Here is a 22,369-nt window from a genome sequence, read left to right as displayed (position 1 = left end):
AACAAGGGCATTTGCTAAATAGATGGTGTGTGTGCAACAATATACTGAAAGGTCAATTATATTGTGCAGCTTATCTCACCACCTGTAGTTATTTAGGTGAAAGCTCCAAAATGCTTGCCTAATATGTCTGTTTATCCAAAAGGAAGTAAAAAGGGAGAGCTAGAAAGATAGCATTGCATCACATTACATGGCAATGCAATGCACAGTTGCTGAAGTTGAACCAAAATGAGCTTGTAATCTGGCTTCTGCAACTTTGAACATGAAAAATCCAATGAGGAGAAGAAAAGCAAAGCCAAAGAGTCCATCCCCAAATCCGACAAACAAGCAAAATGAACAAAAAACATTGAATTCAATTCTTTCTGATTTTAGAAACTGCATTAAAGAAGGGGTGCACCGGTCCTGGAGATACTGCAATACCAGGTCAATGCGTGGAGTGGACAGAGCAAGCTCTTTTTCCATCTCCCTGTTCTAAAAATCCATTTAATATATGGTCCCCAGATAGGGGACGTATCAGATATTAAACTGATAAGAACAGATACTACACTTGATCTTAGCCAAAAGGCCGAGAAGCGATAACCAGAATTGGTTTCAAACTACGGAGCCACCCAAGGATCCTGAAAAGTCCATTTGTGGAGATGAGCTCCTGGACTCCCGTTAAGAAGACATGTTGTCAACCTCTAGATCCCTTACATGCCTGCACTTTTCGGCTTGCTGCTGCTGCAATCCACGCGTTTTAGATCTGCATAACTCCACCTCTTTAAACACAGCACCTTCACCCCCTGCTGTTCCCACCCGCCTCAACACCGTTGGAAGGGAGGAGAACCAATTAAGGCGGGGGGTGGGGTGGAACGAGCAGCTGTCTACCCTTAGCAGGAGGGCTCCTGATTACATACCTCTCCTGCTGCTGCTGCTGCTGGCTGTCCAGCAGCAGACTGAAGGTGGCTGCTGCTGTGCACAGGTATATAAAAGCTCAGAGCCTATTATGACACGCGCAGCCAGCGTTCCATTGCCACATTCCATCTACTGCAGGCAGGATACCTGGCTGGCTGAATGTCGCTGAGAAGCTCACAGAGACCGCCATAAGCAACAGTTTAACAGAATGCCACAGACTAATCAACCAAACTTTTTGGGTTGGGTTCTCTTTTATAGTCTGCAGGCATTAAATGAAAGAAGTCAGTGTTCCAGCAGAAGGAGACAACGTTTCAGAAAAGGCATTGTAGCAAACCAAAAAAGACATTTTAAGCGCAGCAGAGTAACCAGCGCACATACCTGTTAGCTCAGGTGAGTTTAAAAGGCTGCTGTTGATAACAAGGGCATTTGCTAAATAGATGGTGTGTGTGCAACAATATACTGAAAGGTCAATTATATTGTGCAGCTTATCTCACCACCTGTAGTTATTTAGGTGAAAGCTCCAAAATGCTTGCCTAATATGTCTGTTTATCCAAAAGGAAGTAAAAAGGGAGAGCTAGAAAGATAGCATTGCATCACATTACATGGCAATGCAATGCACAGTTGCTGAAGTTGAACCAAAATGAGCTTGTAATCTGGCTTCTGCAACTTTGAACATGAAAAATCCAATGAGGAGAAGAAAAGCAAAGCCAAAGAGTCCATCCCAAAATCCGACAAACAAGCAAAATGAACAAAAAACATTGAATTCAATTCTTTCTGATTTTAGAAACTGCATTAAAGAAGGGGTGCACCGGTCCTGGAGATACTGCAATACCAGGTCAATGCGTGGAGTGGACAGAGCAAGCTCTTTTTCCATCTCCCTGTTCTAAAAATCCATTTAATATATGGTCCCCAGATAGGGGACGTATCAGATATTAAACTGATAAGAACAGATACTACACTTGATCTTAGCCAAAAGGCCGAGAAGCGATAACCAGAATTGGTTTCAAACTACGGAGCCACCCAAGGATCCTGAAAAGTCCATTTGTGGAGATGAGCTCCTGGACTCCCGTTAAGAAGACATGTTGTCAACCTCTAGATCCCTTACATGCCTGCACTTTTCGGCTTGCTGCTGCTGCAATCCACGCGTTTTAGATCTGCATAACTCCACCTCTTTAAACACAGCACCTTCACCCCCTGCTGTTCCCACCCGCCTCAACACCGTTGGAAGGGAGGAGAACCAATTAAGGCGGGGGGTGGGGTGGAACGAGCAGCTGTCTACCCTTAGCAGGAGGGCTCCTGATTACATACCTCTCCTGCTGCTGCTGCTGCTGGCTGTCCAGCAGCAGACTGAAGGTGGCTGCTGCTGTGCACAGGTATATAAAGGCTCAGAGCCTATTATGACACGCGCAGCCAGCGTTCCATTGCCACATTCCATCTACTGCAGGCAGGATACCTGGCTGGCTGAATGTCGCTGAGAAGCTCACAGAGACCGCCATAAGCAACAGTTTAACAGAATGCCACAGACTAATCAACCAAACTTTTTGGGTTGGGTTCTCTTTTATAGTCTGCAGGCATTAAATGAAAGAAGTCAGTGTTCCAGCAGAAGGAGACAACGTTTCAGAAAAGGCATTGTAGCAAACCAAAAAAGACATTTTAAGCGCAGCAGAGTAACCAGCGCACATACCTGTTAGCTCAGGTGAGTTTAAAAGGCTGCTGTTGATAACAAGGGCATTTGCTAAATAGATGGTGTGTGTGCAACAATATACTGAAAGGTCAATTATATTGTGCAGCTTATCTCACCACCTGTAGTTATTTAGGTGAAAGCTCCAAAATGCTTGCCTAATATGTCTGTTTATCCAAAAGGAAGTAAAAAGGGAGAGCTAGAAAGATAGCATTGCATCACATTACATGGCAATGCAATGCACAGTTGCTGAAGTTGAACCAAAATGAGCTTGTAATCTGGCTTCTGCAACTTTGAACATGAAAAATCCAATGAGGAGAAGAAAAGCAAAGCCAAAGAGTCCATCCCCAAATCCGACAAACAAGCAAAATGAACAACAAACATTGAATTCAATTCTTTCTGATTTTAGAAACTGCATTAAAGAAGGGGTGCACCGGTCCTGGAGATACTGCAATACCAGGTCAATGCGTGGAGTGGACAGAGCAAGCTCTTTTTCCATCTCCCTGTTCTAAAAATCCATTTAATATATGGTCCCCAGATAGGGGACGTATCAGATATTAAACTGATAAGAACAGATACTACACTTGATCTTAGCCAAAAGGCCGAGAAGCGATAACCAGAATTGGTTTCAAACTACGGAGCCACCCAAGGATCCTGAAAAGTCCATTTGTGGAGATGAGCTCCTGGACTCCCGTTAAGAAGACATGTTGTCAACCTCTAGATCCCTTACATGCCTGCACTTTTCGGCTTGCTGCTGCTGCAATCCACGCGTTTTAGATCTGCATAACTCCACCTCTTTAAACACAGCACCTTCACCCCCTGCTGTTCCCACCCGCCTCAACACCGTTGGAAGGGAGGAGAACCAATTAAGGCGGGGGGTGGGGTGGAACGAGCAGCTGTCTACCCTTAGCAGGAGGGCTCCTGATTACATACCTCTCCTGCTGCTGCTGCTGCTGCTGGCTGTCCAGCAGCAGACTGAAGGTGGCTGCTGCTGTGCACAGGTATATAAAGGCTCAGAGCCTATTATGACACGCGCAGCCAGCGTTCCATTGCCACATTCCATCTACTGCAGGCAGGATACCTGGCTGGCTGAATGTCGCTGAGAAGCTCACAGAGACCGCCATAAGCAACAGTTTAACAGAATGCCACAGACTAATCAACCAAACTTTTTGGGTTGGGTTCTCTTTTATAGTCTGCAGGCATTAAATGAAAGAAGTCAGTGTTCCAGCAGAAGGAGACAACGTTTCAGAAAAGGCATTGTAGCAAACCAAAAAAGAAATTTTAAGCGCAGCAGAGTAACCAGCGCACATACCTGTTAGCTCAGGTGAGTTTAAAAGGCTGCTGTTGATAACAAGGGCATTTGCTAAATAGATGGTGTGTGTGCAACAATATACTGAAAGGTCAATTATATTGTGCAGCTTATCTCACCACCTGTAGTTATTTAGGTGAAAGCTCCAAAATGCTTGCCTAATATGTCTGTTTATCCAAAAGGAAGTAAAAAGGGAGAGCTAGAAAGATAGCATTGCATCACATTACATGGCAATGCAATGCACAGTTGCTGAAGTTGAACCAAAATGAGCTTGTAATCTGGCTTCTGCAACTTTGAACATGAAAAATCCAATGAGGAGAAGAAAAGCAAAGCCAAAGAGTCCATCCCAAAATCCGACAAAGAAGCAAAATGAACAAAAAACATTGAATTCAATTCTTTCTGATTTTAGAAACTGCATTAAAGAAGGGGTGCACCGGTCCTGGAGATACTGCAATACCAGGTCAATGCGTGGAGTGGACAGAGCAAGCTCTTTTTCCATCTCCCTGTTCTAAAAATCCATTTAATATATGGTCCCCAGATAGGGGACGTATCAGATATTAAACTGATAAGAACAGATACTACACTTGATCTTAGCCAAAAGGCCGAGAAGCGATAACCAGAATTGGTTTCAAACTACGGAGCCACCCAAGGATCCTGAAAAGTCCATTTGTGGAGATGAGCTCCTGGACTCCCGTTAAGAAGACATGTTGTCAACCTCTAGATCCCTTACATGCCTGCACTTTTCGGCTTGCTGCTGCTGCAATCCACGCGTTTTAGATCTGCATAACTCCACCTCTTTAAACACAGCACCTTCACCCCCTGCTGTTCCCACCCGCCTCAACACCGTTGGAAGGGAGGAGAACCAATTAAGGCGGGGGGTGGGGTGGAACGAGCAGCTGTCTACCCTTAGCAGGAGGGCTCCTGATTACATACCTCTCCTGCTGCTGCTGCTGCTGGCTGTCCAGCAGCAGACTGAAGGTGGCTGCTGCTGTGCACAGGTATATAAAGGCTCAGAGCCTATTATGACACGCGCAGCCAGCGTTCCATTGCCACATTCCATCTACTGCAGGCAGGGTACCTGGCTGGCTGAATGTCGCTGAGAAGCTCACAGAGACCGCCATAAGCAACAGTTTAACAGAATGCCACAGACTAATCAACCAAACTTTTTGGGTTGGGTTCTCTTTTATAGTCTGCAGGCATTAAATGAAAGAAGTCAGTGTTCCAGCAGAAGGAGACAACGTTTCAGAAAAGGCATTGTAGCAAACCAAAAAAGAAATTTTAAGCGCAGCAGAGTAACCAGCGCACATACCTGTTAGCTCAGGTGAGTTTAAAAGGCTGCAGTTTATAACAAGGGCATTTGCTAAATAGATGGTGTGTGTGCAACAATATACTGAAAGGTCAATTATATTGTGCAGCTTATCTCACCACCTGTAGTTATTTAGGTGAAAGCTCCAAAATGCTTGCCTAATATGTCTGTTTATCCAAAAGGAAGTAAAAAGGGAGAGCTAGAAAGATAGCATTGCATCACATTACATGGCAATGCAATGCACAGTTGCTGAAGTTGAACCAAAATGAGCTTGTAATCTGGCTTCTGCAACTTTGAACATGAAAAATCCAATGAGGAGAAGAAAAGCAAAGCCAAAGAGTCCATCCCCAAATCCGACAAACAAGCAAAATGAACAAAAAACATTGAATTCAATTCTTTCTGATTTTAGAAACTGCATTAAAGAAGGGGTGCACCGGTCCTGGAGATACTGCAATACCAGGTCAATGCGTGGAGTGGACAGAGCAAGCTCTTTTTCCATCTCCCTGTTCTAAAAATCCATTTAATATATGGTCCCCAGATAGGGGACGTATCAGATATTAAACTGATAAGAACAGATACTACACTTGATCTTAGCCAAAAGGCCGAGAAGCGATAACCAGAATTGGTTTCAAACTACGGAGCCACCCAAGGATCCTGAAAAGTCCATTTGTGGAGATGAGCTCCTGGACTCCCGTTAAGAAGACATGTTGTCAACCTCTAGATCCCTTACATGCCTGCACTTTTCGGCTTGCTGCTGCTGCAATCCACGCGTTTTAGATCTGCATAACTCCACCTCTTTAAACACAGCACCTTCACCCCCTGCTGTTCCCACCCGCCTCAACACCGTTGGAAGGGAGGAGAACCAATTAAGGCGGGGGGTGGGGTGGAACGAGCAGCTGTCTACCCTTAGCAGGAGGGCTCCTGATTACATACCTCTCCTGCTGCTGCTGCTGCTGGCTGTCCAGCAGCAGACTGAAGGTGGCTGCTGCTGTGCACAGGTATATAAAGGCTCAGAGCCTATTATGACACGCGCAGCCAGCGTTCCATTGCCACATTCCATCTACTGCAGGCAGGATACCTGGCTGGCTGAATGTCGCTGAGAAGCTCACAGAGACCGCCATAAGCAACAGTTTAACAGAATGCCACAGACTAATCAACCAAACTTTTTGGGTTGGGTTCTCTTTTATAGTCTGCAGGCATTAAATGAAAGAAGTCAGTGTTCCAGCAGAAGGAGACAACGTTTCAGAAAAGGCATTGTAGCAAACCAAAAAAGAAATTTTAAGCGCAGCAGAGTAACCAGCGCACATACCTGTTAGCTCAGGTGAGTTTAAAAGGCTGCAGTTTATAACAAGGGCATTTGCTAAATAGATGGTGTGTGTGCAACAATATACTGAAAGGTCAATTATATTGTGCAGCTTATCTCACCACCTGTAGTTATTTAGGTGAAAGCTCCAAAATGCTTGCCTAATATGTCTGTTTATCCAAAAGGAAGTAAAAAGGGAGAGCTAGAAAGATAGCATTGCATCACATTACATGGCAATGCAATGCACAGTTGCTGAAGTTGAACCAAAATGAGCTTGTAATCTGGCTTCTGCAACTTTGAACATGAAAAATCCAATGAGGAGAAGAAAAGCAAAGCCAAAGAGTCCATCCCCAAATCCGACAAACAAGCAAAATGAACAAAAAACATTGAATTCAATTCTTTCTGATTTTAGAAACTGCATTAAAGAAGGGGTGCACCGGTCCTGGAGATACTGCAATACCAGGTCAATGCGTGGAGTGGACAGAGCAAGCTCTTTTTCCATCTCCCTGTTCTAAAAATCCATTTAATATATGGTCCCCAGATAGGGGACGTATCAGATATTAAACTGATAAGAACAGATACTACACTTGATCTTAGCCAAAAGGCCGAGAAGCGATAACCAGAATTGGTTTCAAACTACGGAGCCACCCAAGGATCCTGAAAAGTCCATTTGTGGAGATGAGCTCCTGGACTCCCGTTAAGAAGACATGTTGTCAACCTCTAGATCCCTTACATGCCTGCACTTTTCGGCTTGCTGCTGCTGCAATCCACGCGTTTTAGATCTGCATAACTCCACCTCTTTAAACACAGCACCTTCACCCCCTGCTGTTCCCACCCGCCTCAACACCGTTGGAAGGGAGGAGAACCAATTAAGGCGGGGGGTGGGGTGGAACGAGCAGCTGTCTACCCTTAGCAGGAGGGCTCCTGATTACATACCTCTCCTGCTGCTGCTGCTGCTGGCTGTCCAGCAGCAGACTGAAGGTGGCTGCTGCTGTGCACAGGTATATAAAGGCTCAGAGCCTATTATGACACGCGCAGCCAGCGTTCCATTGCCACATTCCATCTACTGCAGGCAGGATACCTGGCTGGCTGAATGTCGCTGAGAAGCTCACAGAGACCGCCATAAGCAACAGTTTAACAGAATGCCACAGACTAATCAACCAAACTTTTTGGGTTGGGTTCTCTTTTATAGTCTGCAGGCATTAAATGAAAGAAGTCAGTGTTCCAGCAGAAGGAGACAACGTTTCAGAAAAGGCATTGTAGCAAACCAAAAAAGAAATTTTAAGCGCAGCAGAGTAACCAGCGCACATACCTGTTAGCTCAGGTGAGTTTAAAAGGCTGCTGTTGATAACAAGGGCATTTGCTAAATAGATGGTGTGTGTGCAACAATATACTGAAAGGTCAATTATATTGTGCAGCTTATCTCACCACCTGTAGTTATTTAGGTGAAAGCTCCAAAATGCTTGCCTAATATGTCTGTTTATCCAAAAGGAAGTAAAAAGGGAGAGCTAGAAAGATAGCATTGCATCACATTACATGGCAATGCAATGCACAGTTGCTGAAGTTGAACCAAAATGAGCTTGTAATCTGGCTTCTGCAACATTGAACATGAAAAATCCAATGAGGAGAAGAAAAGCAAAGCCAAAGAGTCCATCCCCAAATCCGACAAACAAGCAAAATGAACAAAAAACATTGAATTCAATTCTTTCTGATTTTAGAAACTGCATTAAAGAAGGGGTGCACCGGTCCTGGAGATACTGCAATACCAGGTCAATGCGTGGAGTGGACAGAGCAAGCTCTTTTTCCATCTCCCTGTTCTACAAATCCATTTAATATATGGTCCCCAGATAGGGGACGTATCAGATATTAAACTGATAAGAACAGATACTACACTTGATCTTAGCCAAAAGGCCGAGAAGCGATAACCAGAATTGGTTTCAAACTACGGAGCCACCCAAGGATCCTGAAAAGTCCATTTGTGGAGATGAGCTCCTGGACTCCCGTTAAGAAGACATGTTGTCAACCTCTAGATCCCTTACATGCCTGCACTTTTCGGCTTGCTGCTGCTGCAATCCACGCGTTTTAGATCTGCATAACTCCACCTCTTTAAACACAGCACCTTCACCCCCTGCTGTTCCCACCCGCCTCAACACCGTTGGAAGGGAGGAGAACCAATTAAGGCGGGGGGTGGGGTGGAACGAGCAGCTGTCTACCCTTAGCAGGAGGGCTCCTGATTACATACCTCTCCTGCTGCTGCTGCTGCTGGCTGTCCAGCAGCAGACTGAAGGTGGCTGCTGCTGTGCACAGGTATATAAAGGCTCAGAGCCTATTATGACACGCGCAGCCAGCGTTCCATTGCCACATTCCATCTACTGCAGGCAGGATACCTGGCTGGCTGAATGTCGCTGAGAAGCTCACAGAGACCGCCATAAGCAACAGTTTAACAGAATGCCACAGACTAATCAACCAAACTTTTTGGGTTGGGTTCTCTTTTATAGTCTGCAGGCATTAAATGAAAGAAGTCAGTGTTCCAGCAGAAGGAGACAACGTTTCAGAAAAGGCATTGTAGCAAACCAAAAAAGAAATTTTAAGCGCAGCAGAGTAACCAGCGCACATACCTGTTAGCTCAGGTGAGTTTAAAAGGCTGCTGTTGATAACAAGGGCATTTGCTAAATAGATGGTGTGTGTGCAACAATATACTGAAAGGTCAATTATATTGTGCAGCTTATCTCACCACCTGTAGTTATTTAGGTGAAAGCTCCAAAATGCTTGCCTAATATGTCTGTTTATCCAAAAGGAAGTAAAAAGGGAGAGCTAGAAAGATAGCATTGCATCACATTACATGGCAATGCAATGCACAGTTGCTGAAGTTGAACCAAAATGAGCTTGTAATCTGGCTTCTGCAACTTTGAACATGAAAAATCCAATGAGGAGAAGAAAAGCAAAGCCAAAGAGTCCATCCCCAAATCCGACAAACAAGCAAAATGAACAAAAAACATTGAATTCAATTCTTTCTGATTTTAGAAACTGCATTAAAGAAGGGGTGCACCGGTCCTGGAGATACTGCAATACCAGGTCAATGCGTGGAGTGGACAGAGCAAGCTCTTTTTCCATCTCCCTGTTCTAAAAATCCATTTAATATATGGTCCCCAGATAGGGGACGTATCAGATATTAAACTGATAAGAACAGATACTACACTTGATCTTAGCCAAAAGTCCGAGAAGCGATAACCAGAATTGGTTTCAAACTACGGAGCCACCCAAGGATCCTGAAAAGTCCATTTGTGGAGATGAGCTCCTGGACTCCCGTTAAGAAGACATGTTGTCAACCTCTAGATCCCTTACATGCCTGCACTTTTCGGCTTGCTGCTGCTGCAATCCACGCGTTTTAGATCTGCATAACTCCACCTCTTTAAACACAGCACCTTCACCCCCTGCTGTTCCCACCCGCCTCAACACCGTTGGAAGGGAGGAGAACCAATTAAGGCGGGGGGTGGGGTGGAACGAGCAGCTGTCTACCCTTAGCAGGAGGGCTCCTGATTACATACCTCTCCTGCTGCTGCTGCTGCTGGCTGTCCAGCAGCAGACTGAAGGTGGCTGCTGCTGTGCACAGGTATATAAAGGCTCAGAGCCTATTATGACACGCGCAGCCAGCGTTCCATTGCCACATTCCATCTACTGCAGGCAGGGTACCTGGCTGGCTGAATGTCGCTGAGAAGCTCACAGAGACCGCCATAAGCAACAGTTTATCAGAATGCCACAGACTAATCAACCAAACTTTTTGGGTTGGGTTCTCTTTTATAGTCTGCAGGCATTAAATGAAAGAAGTCAGTGTTCCAGCAGAAGGAGACAACGTTTCAGAAAAGGCATTGTAGCAAACCAAAAAAGAAATTTTAAGCGCAGCAGAGTAACCAGCGCACATACCTGTTAGCTCAGGTGAGTTTAAAAGGCTGCTGTTGATAACAAGGGCATTTGCTAAATAGATGGTGTGTGTGCAACAATATACTGAAAGGTCAATTATATTGTGCAGCTTATCTCACCACCTGTAGTTATTTAGGTGAAAGCTCCAAAATGCTTGCCTAATATGTCTGTTTATCCAAAAGGAAGTAAAAAGGGAGAGCTAGAAAGATAGCATTGCATCACATTACATGGCAATGCAATGCACAGTTGCTGAAGTTGAACCAAAATGAGCTTGTAATCTGGCTTCTGCAACTTTGAACATGAAAAATCCAATGAGGAGAAGAAAAGCAAAGCCAAAGAGTCCATCCCCAAATCCGACAAACAAGCAAAATGAACAAAAAACATTGAATTCAATTCTTTCTGATTTTAGAAACTGCATTAAAGAAGGGGTGCACCGGTCCTGGAGATACTGCAATACCAGGTCAATGCGTGGAGTGGACAGAGCAAGCTCTTTTTCCATCTCCCTGTTCTAAAAATCCATTTAATATATGGTCCCCAGATAGGGGACGTATCAGATATTAAACTGATAAGAACAGATACTACACTTGATCTTAGCCAAAAGGCCGAGAAGCGATAACCAGAATTGGTTTCAAACTACGGAGCCACCCAAGGATCCTGAAAAGTCCATTTGTGGAGATGAGCTCCTGGACTCCCGTTAAGAAGACATGTTGTCAACCTCTAGATCCCTTACATGCCTGCACTTTTCGGCTTGCTGCTGCTGCAATCCACGCGTTTTAGATCTGCATAACTCCACCTCTTTAAACACAGCACCTTCACCCCCTGCTGTTCCCACCCGCCTCAACACCGTTGGAAGGGAGGAGAACCAATTAAGGCGGGGGGTGGGGTGGAACGAGCAGCTGTCTACCCTTAGCAGGAGGGCTCCTGATTACATACCTCTCCTGCTGCTGCTGCTGCTGGCTGTCCAGCAGCAGACTGAAGGTGGCTGCTGCTGTGCACAGGTATATAAAGGCTCAGAGCCTATTATGACACGCGCAGCCAGCGTTCCATTGCCACATTCCATCTACTGCAGGCAGGATACCTGGCTGGCTGAATGTCGCTGAGAAGCTCACAGAGACCGCCATAAGCAACAGTTTAACAGAATGCCACAGACTAATCAACCAAACTTTTTGGGTTGGGTTCTCTTTTATAGTCTGCAGGCATTAAATGAAAGAAGTCAGTGTTCCAGCAGAAGGAGACAACGTTTCAGAAAAGGCATTGTAGCAAACCAAAAAAGAAATTTTAAGCGCAGCAGAGTAACCAGCGCACATACCTGTTAGCTCAGGTGAGTTTAAAAGGCTGCTGTTGATAACAAGGGCATTTGCTAAATAGATGGTGTGTGTGCAACAATATACTGAAAGGTCAATTATATTGTGCAGCTTATCTCACCACCTGTAGTTATTTAGGTGAAAGCTCCAAAATGCTTGCCTAATATGTCTGTTTATCCAAAAGGAAGTAAAAAGGGAGAGCTAGAAAGATAGCATTGCATCACATTACATGGCAATGCAATGCACAGTTGCTGAAGTTGAACCAAAATGAGCTTGTAATCTGGCTTCTGCAACTTTGAACATGAAAAATCCAATGAGGAGAAGAAAAGCAAAGCCAAAGAGTCCATCCCCAAATCCGACAAACAAGCAAAATGAACAAAAAACATTGAATTCAATTCTTTCTGATTTTAGAAACTGCATTAAAGAAGGGGTGCACCGGTCCTGGAGATACTGCAATACCAGGTCAATGCGTGGAGTGGACAGAGCAAGCTCTTTTTCCATCTCCCTGTTCTAAAAATCCATTTAATATATGGTCCCCAGATAGGGGACGTATCAGATATTAAACTGATAAGAACAGATTTTTTTTTTTTTTTTTATCGAAAGCCCGAATTCGTGTACAAAACCCGAGTGCGCTTAAAAAAGTGACAAGTGCCACAAAAAAAGTGCACTAGGATGCTGGTCTTCTTGAAACCCTCTCCAAAAGGAGAAGGGTCCCCCAAACCATTCCCCGTCCCTCCGAGCCAAAAGGCCACAGCGAGGAACAGGGACAAAAAGCCACCTCCAGCAGAAGCCAGAGGCGACCCAATCTTACCCCCAGCACCTGCCCGAGTTCTCACCCGAGCAAGGCACTGGGAGCCAAAGACTGTGCTCCCCTCCTGGAAGAGGGGAGCCAACAACGCTCTCCTCCCGAAAGAGGAGAGCCAGGGGGGTTCAGGGGGGAGCGGAACCTTATGGCCACACACTCCCCCCCTAGACCTGCCAAGAGAGGAACCCGTAAGGGAACCGCATCCCGACAAAATCCTAGTAGGACGTGACACACGTGAATAAGTGGACACACAGTGACAAAGAAATTAAATAAATAGTGAAGGTTTCACAGTATAATACTGCCCGGACCTTCGACCGGGAATTAAAAAATTCCCCATCCTAAGGCCAGAAGGCCCGGAATAAGGGTGTGTGCGAAGAAAGAAAATTTGAAGTGCTTGTGCAAATGTGCCATAAACTCAAGTGGGGTTCCCAATCCCAGTGAGTTAAGGCACCCCAGGGTCACCACTCCTGGGGCACTTCACACTTCGGGCTTTCGATCTTCCCCGGCCCAATGGCGTCGATCCTGGGGGGCCATGCTTTCCACCAGATGACTATATTAGCCATCTGGCGTACTAACAAGCGCCTAAACCCCAGTGTGCATAATGTATCAATCTACTAGGGCGGCCAACATCCAAAACCGCCTTTTCGAAAGATACTACACTTGATCTTAGCCAAAAGTCCGAGAAGCGATAACCAGAATTGGTTTCAAACTACGGAGCCACCCAAGGATCCTGAAAAGTCCATTTGTGGAGATGAGCTCCTGGACTCCCGTTAAGAAGACATGTTGTCAACCTCTAGATCCCTTACATGCCTGCACTTTTCGGCTTGCTGCTGCTGCAATCCACGCGTTTTAGATCTGCATAACTCCACCTCTTTAAACACAGCACCTTCACCCCCTGCTGTTCCCACCCGCCTCAACACCGTTGGAAGGGAGGAGAACCAATTAAGGCGGGGGGTGGGGTGGAACGAGCAGCTGTCTACCCTTAGCAGGAGGGCTCCTGATTACATACCTCTCCTGCTGCTGCTGCTGCTGGCTGTCCAGCAGCAGACTGAAGGTGGCTGCTGCTGTGCACAGGTATATAAAGGCTCAGAGCCTATTATGACACGCGCAGCCAGCGTTCCATTGCCACATTCCATCTACTGCAGGCAGGATACCTGGCTGGCTGAATGTCGCTGAGAAGCTCACAGAGACCGCCATAAGCAACAGTTTAACAGAATGCCACAGACTAATCAACCAAACTTTTTGGGTTGGGTTCTCTTTTATAGTCTGCAGGCATTAAATGAAAGAAGTCAGTGTTCCAGCAGAAGGAGACAACGTTTCAGAAAAGGCATTGTAGCAAACCAAAAAAGAAATTTTAAGCGCAGCAGAGTAACCAGCGCACATACCTGCTAGCTCAGGTGAGTTTAAAAGGCTGCTGTTGATAACAAGGGCATTTGCTAAATAGATGGTGTGTGTGCAACAATATACTGAAAGGTCAATTATATTGTGCAGCTTATCTCACCACCTGTAGTTATTTAGGTGAAAGCTCCAAAATGCTTGCCTAATATGTCTGTTTATCCAAAAGGAAGTAAAAAGGGAGAGCTAGAAAGATAGCATTGCATCACATTACATGGCAATGCAATGCACAGTTGCTGAAGTTGAACCAAAATGAGCTTGTAATCTGGCTTCTGCAACTTTGAACATGAAAAATCCAATGAGGAGAAGAAAAGCAAAGCCAAAGAGTCCATCCCCAAATCCGACAAACAAGCAAAATGAACAAAAAACATTGAATTCAATTCTTTCTGATTTTAGAAACTGCATTAAAGAAGGGGTGCACCGGTCCTGGAGATACTGCAATACCAGGTCAATGCGTGGAGTGGACAGAGCAAGCTCTTTTTCCATCTCCCTGTTCTAAAAATCCATTTAATATATGGTCCCCAGATAGGGGACGTATCAGATATTAAACTGATAAGAACAGATACTACACTTGATCTTAGCCAAAAGGCCGAGAAGCGATAACCAGAATTGGTTTCAAACTACGGAGCCACCCAAGGATCCTGAAAAGTCCATTTGTGGAGATGAGCTCCTGGACTCCCGTTAAGAAGACATGTTGTCAACCTCTAGATCCCTTACATGCCTGCACTTTTCGGCTTGCTGCTGCTGCAATCCACGCGTTTTAGATCTGCATAACTCCACCTCTTTAAACACAGCACCTTCACCCCCTGCTGTTCCCACCCGCCTCAACACCGTTGGAAGGGAGGAGAACCAATTAAGGCGGGGGGTGGGGTGGAACGAGCAGCTGCCTACCCTTAGCAGGAGGGCTCCTGATTACATACCTCTCCTGCTGCTGCTGCTGCTGGCTGTCCAGCAGCAGACTGAAGGTGGCTGCTGCTGTGCACAGGTATATAAAGGCTCAGAGCCTATTATGACACGCGCAGCCAGCGTTCCATTGCCACATTCCATCTACTGCAGGCAGGATACCTGGCTGGCTGAATGTCGCTGAGAAGCTCACAGAGACCGCCATAAGCAACAGTTTAACAGAATGCCACAGACTAATCAACCAAACTTTTTGGGTTGGGTTCTCTTTTATAGTCTGCAGGCATTAAATGAAAGAAGTCAGTGTTCCAGCAGAAGGAGACAACGTTTCAGAAAAGGCATTGTAGCAAACCAAAAAAGAAATTTTAAGCGCAGCAGAGTAACCAGCGCACATACCTGTTAGCTCAGGTGAGTTTAAAAGGCTGCTGTTGATAACAAGGGCATTTGCTAAATAGATGGTGTGTGTGCAACAATATACTGAAAGGTCAATTATATTGTGCAGCTTATCTCACCACCTGTAGTTATTTAGGTGAAAGCTCCAAAATGCTTGCCTAATATGTCTGTTTATCCAAAAGGAAGTAAAAAGGGAGAGCTAGAAAGATAGCATTGCATCACATTACATGGCAATGCAATGCACAGTTGCTGAAGTTGAACCAAAATGAGCTTGTAATCTGGCTTCTGCAACTTTGAACATGAAAAATCCAATGAGGAGAAGAAAAGCAAAGCCAAAGAGTCCATCCCCAAATCCGACAAACAAGCAAAATGAACAAAAAACATTGAATTCAATTCTTTCTGATTTTAGAAACTGCATTAAAGAAGGGGTGCACCGGTCCTGGAGATACTGCAATACCAGGTCAATGCGTGGAGTGGACAGAGCAAGCTCTTTTTCCATCTCCCTGTTCTAAAAATCCATTTAATATATGGTCCCCAGATAGGGGACGTATCAGATATTAAACTGATAAGAACAGATACTACACTTGATCTTAGCCAAAAGGCCGAGAAGCGATAACCAGAATTGGTTTCAAACTACGGAGCCACCCAAGGATCCTGAAAAGTCCATTTGTGGAGATGAGCTCCTGGACTCCCGTTAAGAAGACATGTTGTCAACCTCTAGATCCCTTACATGCCTGCACTTTTCGGCTTGCTGCTGCTGCAATCCACGCGTTTTAGATCTGCATAACTCCACCTCTTTAAACACAGCACCTTCACCCCCTGCTGTTCCCACCCGCCTCAACACCGTTGGAAGGGAGGAGAACCAATTAAGGCGGGGGGTGGGGTGGAACGAGCAGCTGTCTACCCTTAGCAGGAGGGCTCCTGATTACATACCTCTCCTGCTGCTGCTGCTGCTGGCTGTCCAGCAGCAGACTGAAGGTGGCTGCTGCTGTGCACAGGTATATAAAGGCTCAGAGCCTATTATGACACGCGCAGCCAGCGTTCCATTGCCACATTCCATCTACTGCAGGCAGGATACCTGGCTGGCTGAATGTTGCTGAGAAGCTCACAGAGACCGCCATAAGCAACAGTTTAACAGAATGCCACAGACTAATCAACCAAACTTTTTGGGTTGGGTTCTCTTTTATAGTCTGCAGGCATTAAATGAAAGAAGTCAGTGTTCCAGCAGAAGGAGACAACGTTTCAGAAAAGGCATTGTAGCAAACCAAAAAAGAAATTTTAAGCGCAGCAGAGTAACCAGCGCACATACCTGTTAGCTCAGGTGAGTTTAAAAGGCTGCTGTTGATAACAAGGGCATTTGCTAAATAGATGGTGTGTGTGCAACAATATACTGAAAGGTCAATTATATTGTGCAGCTTATCTCACCACCTGTAGTTATTTAGGTGAAAGCTCCAAAATGCTTGCCTAATATGTCTGTTTATCCAAAAGGAAGTAAAAAGGGAGAGCTAGAAAGATAGCATTGCATCACATTACATGGCAATGCAATGCACAGTTGCTGAAGTTGAACCAAAATGAGCTTGCAATCTGGCTTCTGCAACTTTGAACATGAAAAATCCAATGAGGAGAAGAAAAGCAAAGCCAAAGAGTCCATCCCCAAATCCGACAAACAAGCAAAATGAACAAAAAACATTGAATTCAATTCTTTCTGATTTTAGAAACTGCATTAAAGAAGGGGTGCACCGGTCCTGGAGATACTGCAATACCAGGTCAATGCGTGGAGTGGACAGAGCAAGCTCTTTTTCCATCTCCCTGTTCTAAAAATCCATTTAATATATGGTCCCCAGATAGGGGACGTATCAGATATTAAACTGATAAGAACAGATACTACACTTGATCTTAGCCAAAAGGCCGAGAAGCGATAACCAGAATTGGTTTCAAACTACGGAGCCACCCAAGGATCCTGAAAAGTCCATTTGTGGAGATGAGCTCCTGGACTCCCGTTAAGAAGACATGTTGTCAACCTCTAGATCCCTTACATGCCTGCACTTTTCGGCTTGCTGCTGCTGCAATCCACGCGTTTTAGATCTGCATAACTCCACCTCTTTAAACACAGCACCTTAACCCCCTGCTGTTCCCACCCGCCTCAACACCATTGGAAGGGAGGAGAACCAATTAAGGCGGGGGGTGGGGTGGAACGAGCAGCTGTCTACCCTTAGCAGGAGGGCTCCTGATTACATACCTCTCCTGCTGCTGCTGCTGCTGGCTGTCCAGCAGCAGACTGAAGGTGGCTGCTGCTGTGCACAGGTATATAAAGGCTCAGAGCCTATTATGACACGCGCAGCCAGCGTTCCATTGCCACATTCCATCTACTGCAGGCAGGATACCTGGCTGGCTGAATGTCGCTGAGAAGCTCACAGAGACCGCCATAAGCAACAGTTTAACAGAATGCCACAGACTAATCAACCAAACTTTTTGGGTTGGGTTCTCTTTTATAGTCTGCAGGCATTAAATGAAAGAAGTCAGTGTTCCAGCAGAAGGAGACAACGTTTCAGAAAAGGCATTGTAGCAAACCAAAAAAGAAATTTTAAGCGCAGCAGAGTAACCAGCGCACATACCTGTTAGCTCAGGTGAGTTTAAAAGGCTGCTGTTGATAACAAGGGCATTTGCTAAATAGATGGTGTGTGTGCAACAATATACTGAAAGGTCAATTATATTGTGCAGCTTATCTCACCACCTGTAGTTATTTAGGTGAAAGCTCCAAAATGCTTGCCTAATATGTCTGTTTATCCAAAAGGAAGTAAAAAGGGAGAGCTAGAAAGATAGCATTGCATCACATTACATGGCAATGCAATGCACAGTTGCTGAAGTTGAACCAAAATGAGCTTGTAATCTGGCTTCTGCAACTTTGAACATGAAAAATCCAATGAGGAGAAGAAAAGCAAAGCCAAAGAGTCCATCCCCAAATCCGACAAACAAGCAAAATGAACAAAAAACATTGAATTCAATTCTTTCTGATTTTAGAAACTGCATTAAAGAAGGGGTGCACCGGTCCTGGAGATACTGCAATACCAGGTCAATGCGTGGAGTGGACAGAGCAAGCTCTTTTTCCATCTCCCTGTTCTAAAAATCCATTTAATATATGGTCCCCAGATAGGGGACGTATCAGATATTAAACTGATAAGAACAGATACTACACTTGATCTTAGCCAAAAGGCCGAGAAGCGATAACCAGAATTGGTTTCAAACTACGGAGCCACCCAAGGATCCTGAAAAGTCCATTTGTGGAGATGAGCTCCTGGACTCCCGTTAAGAAGACATGTTGTCAACCTCTAGATCCCTTACATGCCTGCACTTTTCGGCTTGCTGCTGCTGCAATCCACGCGTTTTAGATCTGCATAACTCCACCTCTTTAAACACAGCACCTTCACCCCCTGCTGTTCCCACCCGCCTCAACACCGTTGGAAGGGAGGAGAACCAATTAAGGCGGGGGGTGGGGTGGAACGAGCAGCTGTCTACCCTTAGCAGGAGGGCTCCTGATTACATACCTCTCCTGCTGCTGCTGCTGCTGCTGGCTGTCCAGCAACAGACTGAAGGTGGCTGCTGCTGTGCACAAGTATATAAAGGCTCAGAGCCTATTATGACACGCGCAGCCAGCGTTCCATTGCCACATTCCATCTACTGCAGGCAGGATACCTGGCTGGCTGAATGTCGCTGAGAAGCTCACAGAGACCGCCATAAGCAACAGTTTAACAGAATGCCACAGACTAATCAACCAAACTTTTTGGGTTGGGTTCTCTTTTATAGTCTGCAGGCATTAAATGAAAGAAGTCAGTGTTCCAGCAGAAGGAGACAACGTTTCAGAAAAGGCATTGTAGCAAACCAAAAAAGAAATTTTAAGCGCAGCAGAGTAACCAGCGCACATACCTGTTAGCTCAGGTGAGTTTAAAAGGCTGCTGTTGATAACAAGGGCATTTGCTAAATAGATGGTGTGTGTGCAACAATATACTGAAAGGTCAATTATATTGTGCAGCTTATCTCACCACCTGTAGTTATTTAGGTGAAAGCTCCAAAATGCTTGCCTAATATGTCTGTTTATCCAAAAGGAAGTAAAAAGGGAGAGCTAGAAAGATAGCATTGCATCACATTACATGGCAATGCAATGCACAGTTGCTGAAGTTGAACCAAAATGAGCTTGTAATCTGGCTTCTGCAACTTTGAACATGAAAAATCCAATGAGGAGAAGAAAAGCAAAGCCAAAGAGTCCATCCCCAAATCCGACAAACAAGCAAAATGAACAAAAAACATTGAATTCAATTCTTTCTGATTTTAGAAACTGCATTAAAGAAGGGGTGCACCGGTCCTGGAGATACTGCAATACCAGGTCAATGCGTGGAGTGGACAGAGCAAGCTCTTTTTCCATCTCCCTGTTCTAAAAATCCATTTAATATATGGTCCCCAGATAGGGGACGTATCAGATATTAAACTGATAAGAACAGATACTACACTTGATCTTAGCCAAAAGGCCGAGAAGCGATAACCAGAATTGGTTTCAAACTACGGAGCCACCCAAGGATCCTGAAAAGTCCATTTGTGGAGATGAGCTCCTGGACTCCCGTTAAGAAGACATGTTGTCAACCTCTAGATCCCTTACATGCCTGCACTTTTCGGCTTGCTGCTGCTGCAATCCACGCGTTTTAGATCTGCATAACTCCACCTCTTTAAACACAGCACCTTCACCCCCTGCTGTTCCCACCCGCCTCAACACCGTTGGAAGGGAGGAGAACCAATTAAGGCGGGGGGTGGGGTGGAACGAGCAGCTGTCTACCCTTAGCAGGAGGGCTCCTGATTACATACCTCTCCTGCTGCTCCTGCTGCTGGCTGTCCAGCAGCAGACTGAAGGTGGCTGCTGCTGTGCACAGGTATATAAAGGCTCAGAGCCTATTATGACACGCGCAGCCAGCGTTCCATTGCCACATTCCATCTACTGCAGGCAGGATACCTGGCTGGCTGAATGTCGCTGAGAAGCTCACAGAGACCGCCATAAGCAACAGTTTAACAGAATGCCACAGACTAATCAACCAAACTTTTTGGGTTGGGTTCTCTTTTATAGTCTGCAGGCATTAAATGAAAGAAGTCAGTGTTCCAGCAGAAGGAGACAACGTTTCAGAAAAGGCATTGTAGCAAACCAAAAAAGAAATTTTAAGCGCAGCAGAGTAACCAGCGCACATACCTGTTAGCTCAGGTGAGTTTAAAAGGCTGCTGTTGATAACAAGGGCATTTGCTAAATAGATGGTGTGTGTGCAATAATATACTGAAAGGTCAATTATATTGTGCAGCTTATCTCACCACCTGTAGTTATTTAGGTGAAAGCTCCAAAATGCTTGCCTAATATGTCTGTTTATCCAAAAGGAAGTAAAAAGGGAGAGCTAGAAAGATAGCATTGCATCACATTACATGGCAATGCAATGCACAGTTGCTGAAGTTGAACCAAAATGAGCTTGTAATCTGGCTTCTGCAACTTTGAACATGAAAAATCCAATGAGGAGAAGAAAAGCAAAGCCAAAGAGTCCATCCCCAAATCCGACAAACAAGCAAAATGAACAAAAAACATTGAATTCAATTCTTTCTGATTTTAGAAACTGCATTAAAGAAGGGGTGCACCGGTCCTGGAGATACTGCAATACCAGGTCAATGCGTGGAGTGGACAGAGCAAGCTCTTTTTCCATCTCCCTGTTCTAAAAATCCATTTAATATATGGTCCCCAGATAGGGGACGTATCAGATATTAAACTGATAAGAACAGATTTTTTGATTGAAGCTGCATCCAAGGCACTGAAAAATGTGACCGAAGTCACACCAAAACAGCGCACGAGGCGAGGATTCATGTGGACCCTTCCCGGAGGAGAGGGTCCCCAATAAACCATCCCCATCCCTCCGAGCCAGAAGGCCACAGCGAGGGTCAGGGATCTCCGATGCTCTCCCTAGCCGAAGCCGGAGAAGAGCCGTTTTCGTGCTCCCAGCTTCCATCTAGGCTGCCACCCTAGTGGAGCTGGAGCCTGTGTTGGTTTCTCAGCCCAAAGCTGACCGGACCTCCGACCGGGTTTATAAAAATTCCTCTTCCTAGCCCGGAGGCCAGGAATAGGGGGGGTTGCTCAGAAAGTATGATTGGCAAAGGTGCGGCGTGCTACGAAGCCAAGTCTTTCTGGGGTTCCCAGTCCCAGTAAGCTTGGACTCCCACCAGGGCGCCTACTCCTGGGGCACATTGCTCCAAAGCCCTCACACTTACCCAGACTAGTGACTTCGATCCTGGAGGGCCATGTTTTCCATCAGATAACTCTATGAGCCACCTGGCGTACTAACAAGTGCACCAAACCAGTGTGTAATATGCATCAATTTACTAGGGCAGCCCAAGGACAAAACTGCCTTTTTAAATGATACTACACTTGATCTTAGCCAAAAGGCCGAGAAGCGATAACCAGAATTGGTTTCAAACTACGGAGCCACCCAAGGATCCTGAAAAGTCCATTTGTGGAGATGAGCTCCTGGACTTCCGTTAAGAAGACATGTTGTCAACCTCTAGATCCCTTACATGCCTGCACTTTTCGGCTTGCTGCTGCTGCAATCCACGCGTTTTAGATCTGCATAACTCCACCTCTTTAAACACAGCACCTTCACCCCCTGCTGTTCCCACCCGCCTCAACACCGTTGGAAGGGAGGAGAACCAATTAAGGCGGGGGGTGGGGTGGAACCAGCAGCTGTCTACCCTTAGCAGGAGGGCTCCTGATTACATACCTCTCCTGCTGCTGCTGCTGCTGGCTGTCCAGCAGCAGACTGAAGGTGGCTGCTGCTGTGCACAGGTATATAAAGGCTCAGAGCCTATTATGACACGCGCAGCCAGCGTTCCATTGCCACATTCCATCTACTGCAGGCAGGATACCTGGCTGGCTGAATGTCGCTGAGAAGCTCACAGAGACCGCCATAAGCAACAGTTTAACAGAATGCCACAGACTAATTAACCAAACTTTTTGGGTTGGGTTCTCTTTTATAGTCTGCAGGCATTAAATGAAAGAAGTCAGTGTTCCAGCAGAAGGAGACAACGTTTCAGAAAAGGCATTGTAGCAAACCAAAAAAGAAATTTTAAGCGCAGCAGAGTAACCAGCGC

The 22,369-nt window shown here is 45.5% G+C and overlaps 16 non-coding genes and 1 pseudogene across 16 annotated transcripts; all 17 read right to left on the bottom strand.

Annotated features, from left to right (window-relative positions):
• Positions 1–383: 383 nt before the first annotated feature.
• Positions 384–574, bottom strand: LOC141205666 (U2 spliceosomal RNA). The gene has a single exon (XR_012276345.1). It is a non-coding gene; the product is annotated as a U2 spliceosomal RNA (small nuclear RNA).
• Positions 575–1,689: 1,115 nt separating this feature from the next.
• On the bottom strand, positions 1,690–1,880 carry LOC141205665 (U2 spliceosomal RNA). Its single transcript, XR_012276344.1, has one exon. It is a non-coding gene; the product is annotated as a U2 spliceosomal RNA (small nuclear RNA).
• Positions 1,881–2,995: 1,115 nt separating this feature from the next.
• Positions 2,996–3,186, bottom strand: LOC141205664 (U2 spliceosomal RNA). Its single transcript, XR_012276343.1, has one exon. It is a non-coding gene; the product is annotated as a U2 spliceosomal RNA (small nuclear RNA).
• A 1,118-nt stretch (positions 3,187–4,304) lies between these two features.
• Positions 4,305–4,495, bottom strand: LOC141205663 (U2 spliceosomal RNA). The gene has a single exon (XR_012276342.1). It is a non-coding gene; the product is annotated as a U2 spliceosomal RNA (small nuclear RNA).
• Positions 4,496–5,610: 1,115 nt separating this feature from the next.
• LOC141205662 (U2 spliceosomal RNA) lies at positions 5,611–5,801 on the bottom strand. The gene has a single exon (XR_012276341.1). It is a non-coding gene; the product is annotated as a U2 spliceosomal RNA (small nuclear RNA).
• Positions 5,802–6,916: 1,115 nt separating this feature from the next.
• LOC141205661 (U2 spliceosomal RNA) lies at positions 6,917–7,107 on the bottom strand. The gene has a single exon (XR_012276340.1). It is a non-coding gene; the product is annotated as a U2 spliceosomal RNA (small nuclear RNA).
• A 1,115-nt stretch (positions 7,108–8,222) lies between these two features.
• LOC141206076 (U2 spliceosomal RNA) lies at positions 8,223–8,413 on the bottom strand. Its single transcript, XR_012276742.1, has one exon. It is a non-coding gene; the product is annotated as a U2 spliceosomal RNA (small nuclear RNA).
• Positions 8,414–9,528: 1,115 nt separating this feature from the next.
• Positions 9,529–9,719, bottom strand: LOC141206180 (U2 spliceosomal RNA). The gene has a single exon (XR_012276846.1). It is a non-coding gene; the product is annotated as a U2 spliceosomal RNA (small nuclear RNA).
• A 1,115-nt stretch (positions 9,720–10,834) lies between these two features.
• On the bottom strand, positions 10,835–11,025 carry LOC141205660 (U2 spliceosomal RNA). Its single transcript, XR_012276339.1, has one exon. It is a non-coding gene; the product is annotated as a U2 spliceosomal RNA (small nuclear RNA).
• A 1,115-nt stretch (positions 11,026–12,140) lies between these two features.
• Positions 12,141–12,324, bottom strand: LOC141206323 (U2 spliceosomal RNA). The gene has a single exon (XR_012276957.1). It is a non-coding gene; the product is annotated as a U2 spliceosomal RNA (small nuclear RNA).
• Positions 12,325–14,325: 2,001 nt separating this feature from the next.
• Positions 14,326–14,516, bottom strand: LOC141205659 (U2 spliceosomal RNA). Its single transcript, XR_012276338.1, has one exon. It is a non-coding gene; the product is annotated as a U2 spliceosomal RNA (small nuclear RNA).
• A 1,115-nt stretch (positions 14,517–15,631) lies between these two features.
• Positions 15,632–15,822, bottom strand: LOC141205657 (U2 spliceosomal RNA). The gene has a single exon (XR_012276336.1). It is a non-coding gene; the product is annotated as a U2 spliceosomal RNA (small nuclear RNA).
• Positions 15,823–16,937: 1,115 nt separating this feature from the next.
• Positions 16,938–17,128, bottom strand: LOC141205656 (U2 spliceosomal RNA). The gene has a single exon (XR_012276335.1). It is a non-coding gene; the product is annotated as a U2 spliceosomal RNA (small nuclear RNA).
• Positions 17,129–18,243: 1,115 nt separating this feature from the next.
• On the bottom strand, positions 18,244–18,434 carry LOC141205655 (U2 spliceosomal RNA). Its single transcript, XR_012276334.1, has one exon. It is a non-coding gene; the product is annotated as a U2 spliceosomal RNA (small nuclear RNA).
• Positions 18,435–19,552: 1,118 nt separating this feature from the next.
• On the bottom strand, positions 19,553–19,743 carry LOC141205653 (U2 spliceosomal RNA). Its single transcript, XR_012276333.1, has one exon. It is a non-coding gene; the product is annotated as a U2 spliceosomal RNA (small nuclear RNA).
• A 1,115-nt stretch (positions 19,744–20,858) lies between these two features.
• Positions 20,859–21,040, bottom strand: LOC141206195 (U2 spliceosomal RNA). Its single transcript, XR_012276861.1, has one exon. It is a non-coding gene; the product is annotated as a U2 spliceosomal RNA (small nuclear RNA).
• A 524-nt stretch (positions 21,041–21,564) lies between these two features.
• Positions 21,565–21,680, bottom strand: LOC141206401 (U2 spliceosomal RNA; annotated as a pseudogene).
• Positions 21,681–22,369: the final 689 nt, after the last annotated feature.

The sequence above is a fragment of the Phyllobates terribilis genome, unplaced genomic scaffold (genome assembly GCF_046119375.1).
Source record: "Phyllobates terribilis strain yellow unplaced genomic scaffold, ASM4611937v1 Scaffold_142__1_contigs__length_4687701, whole genome shotgun sequence".
Lineage (NCBI taxonomy): Eukaryota > Metazoa > Chordata > Amphibia > Anura > Dendrobatidae > Phyllobates > Phyllobates terribilis.
This window is presented reverse-complemented; position numbering and strand designations above follow the sequence as displayed.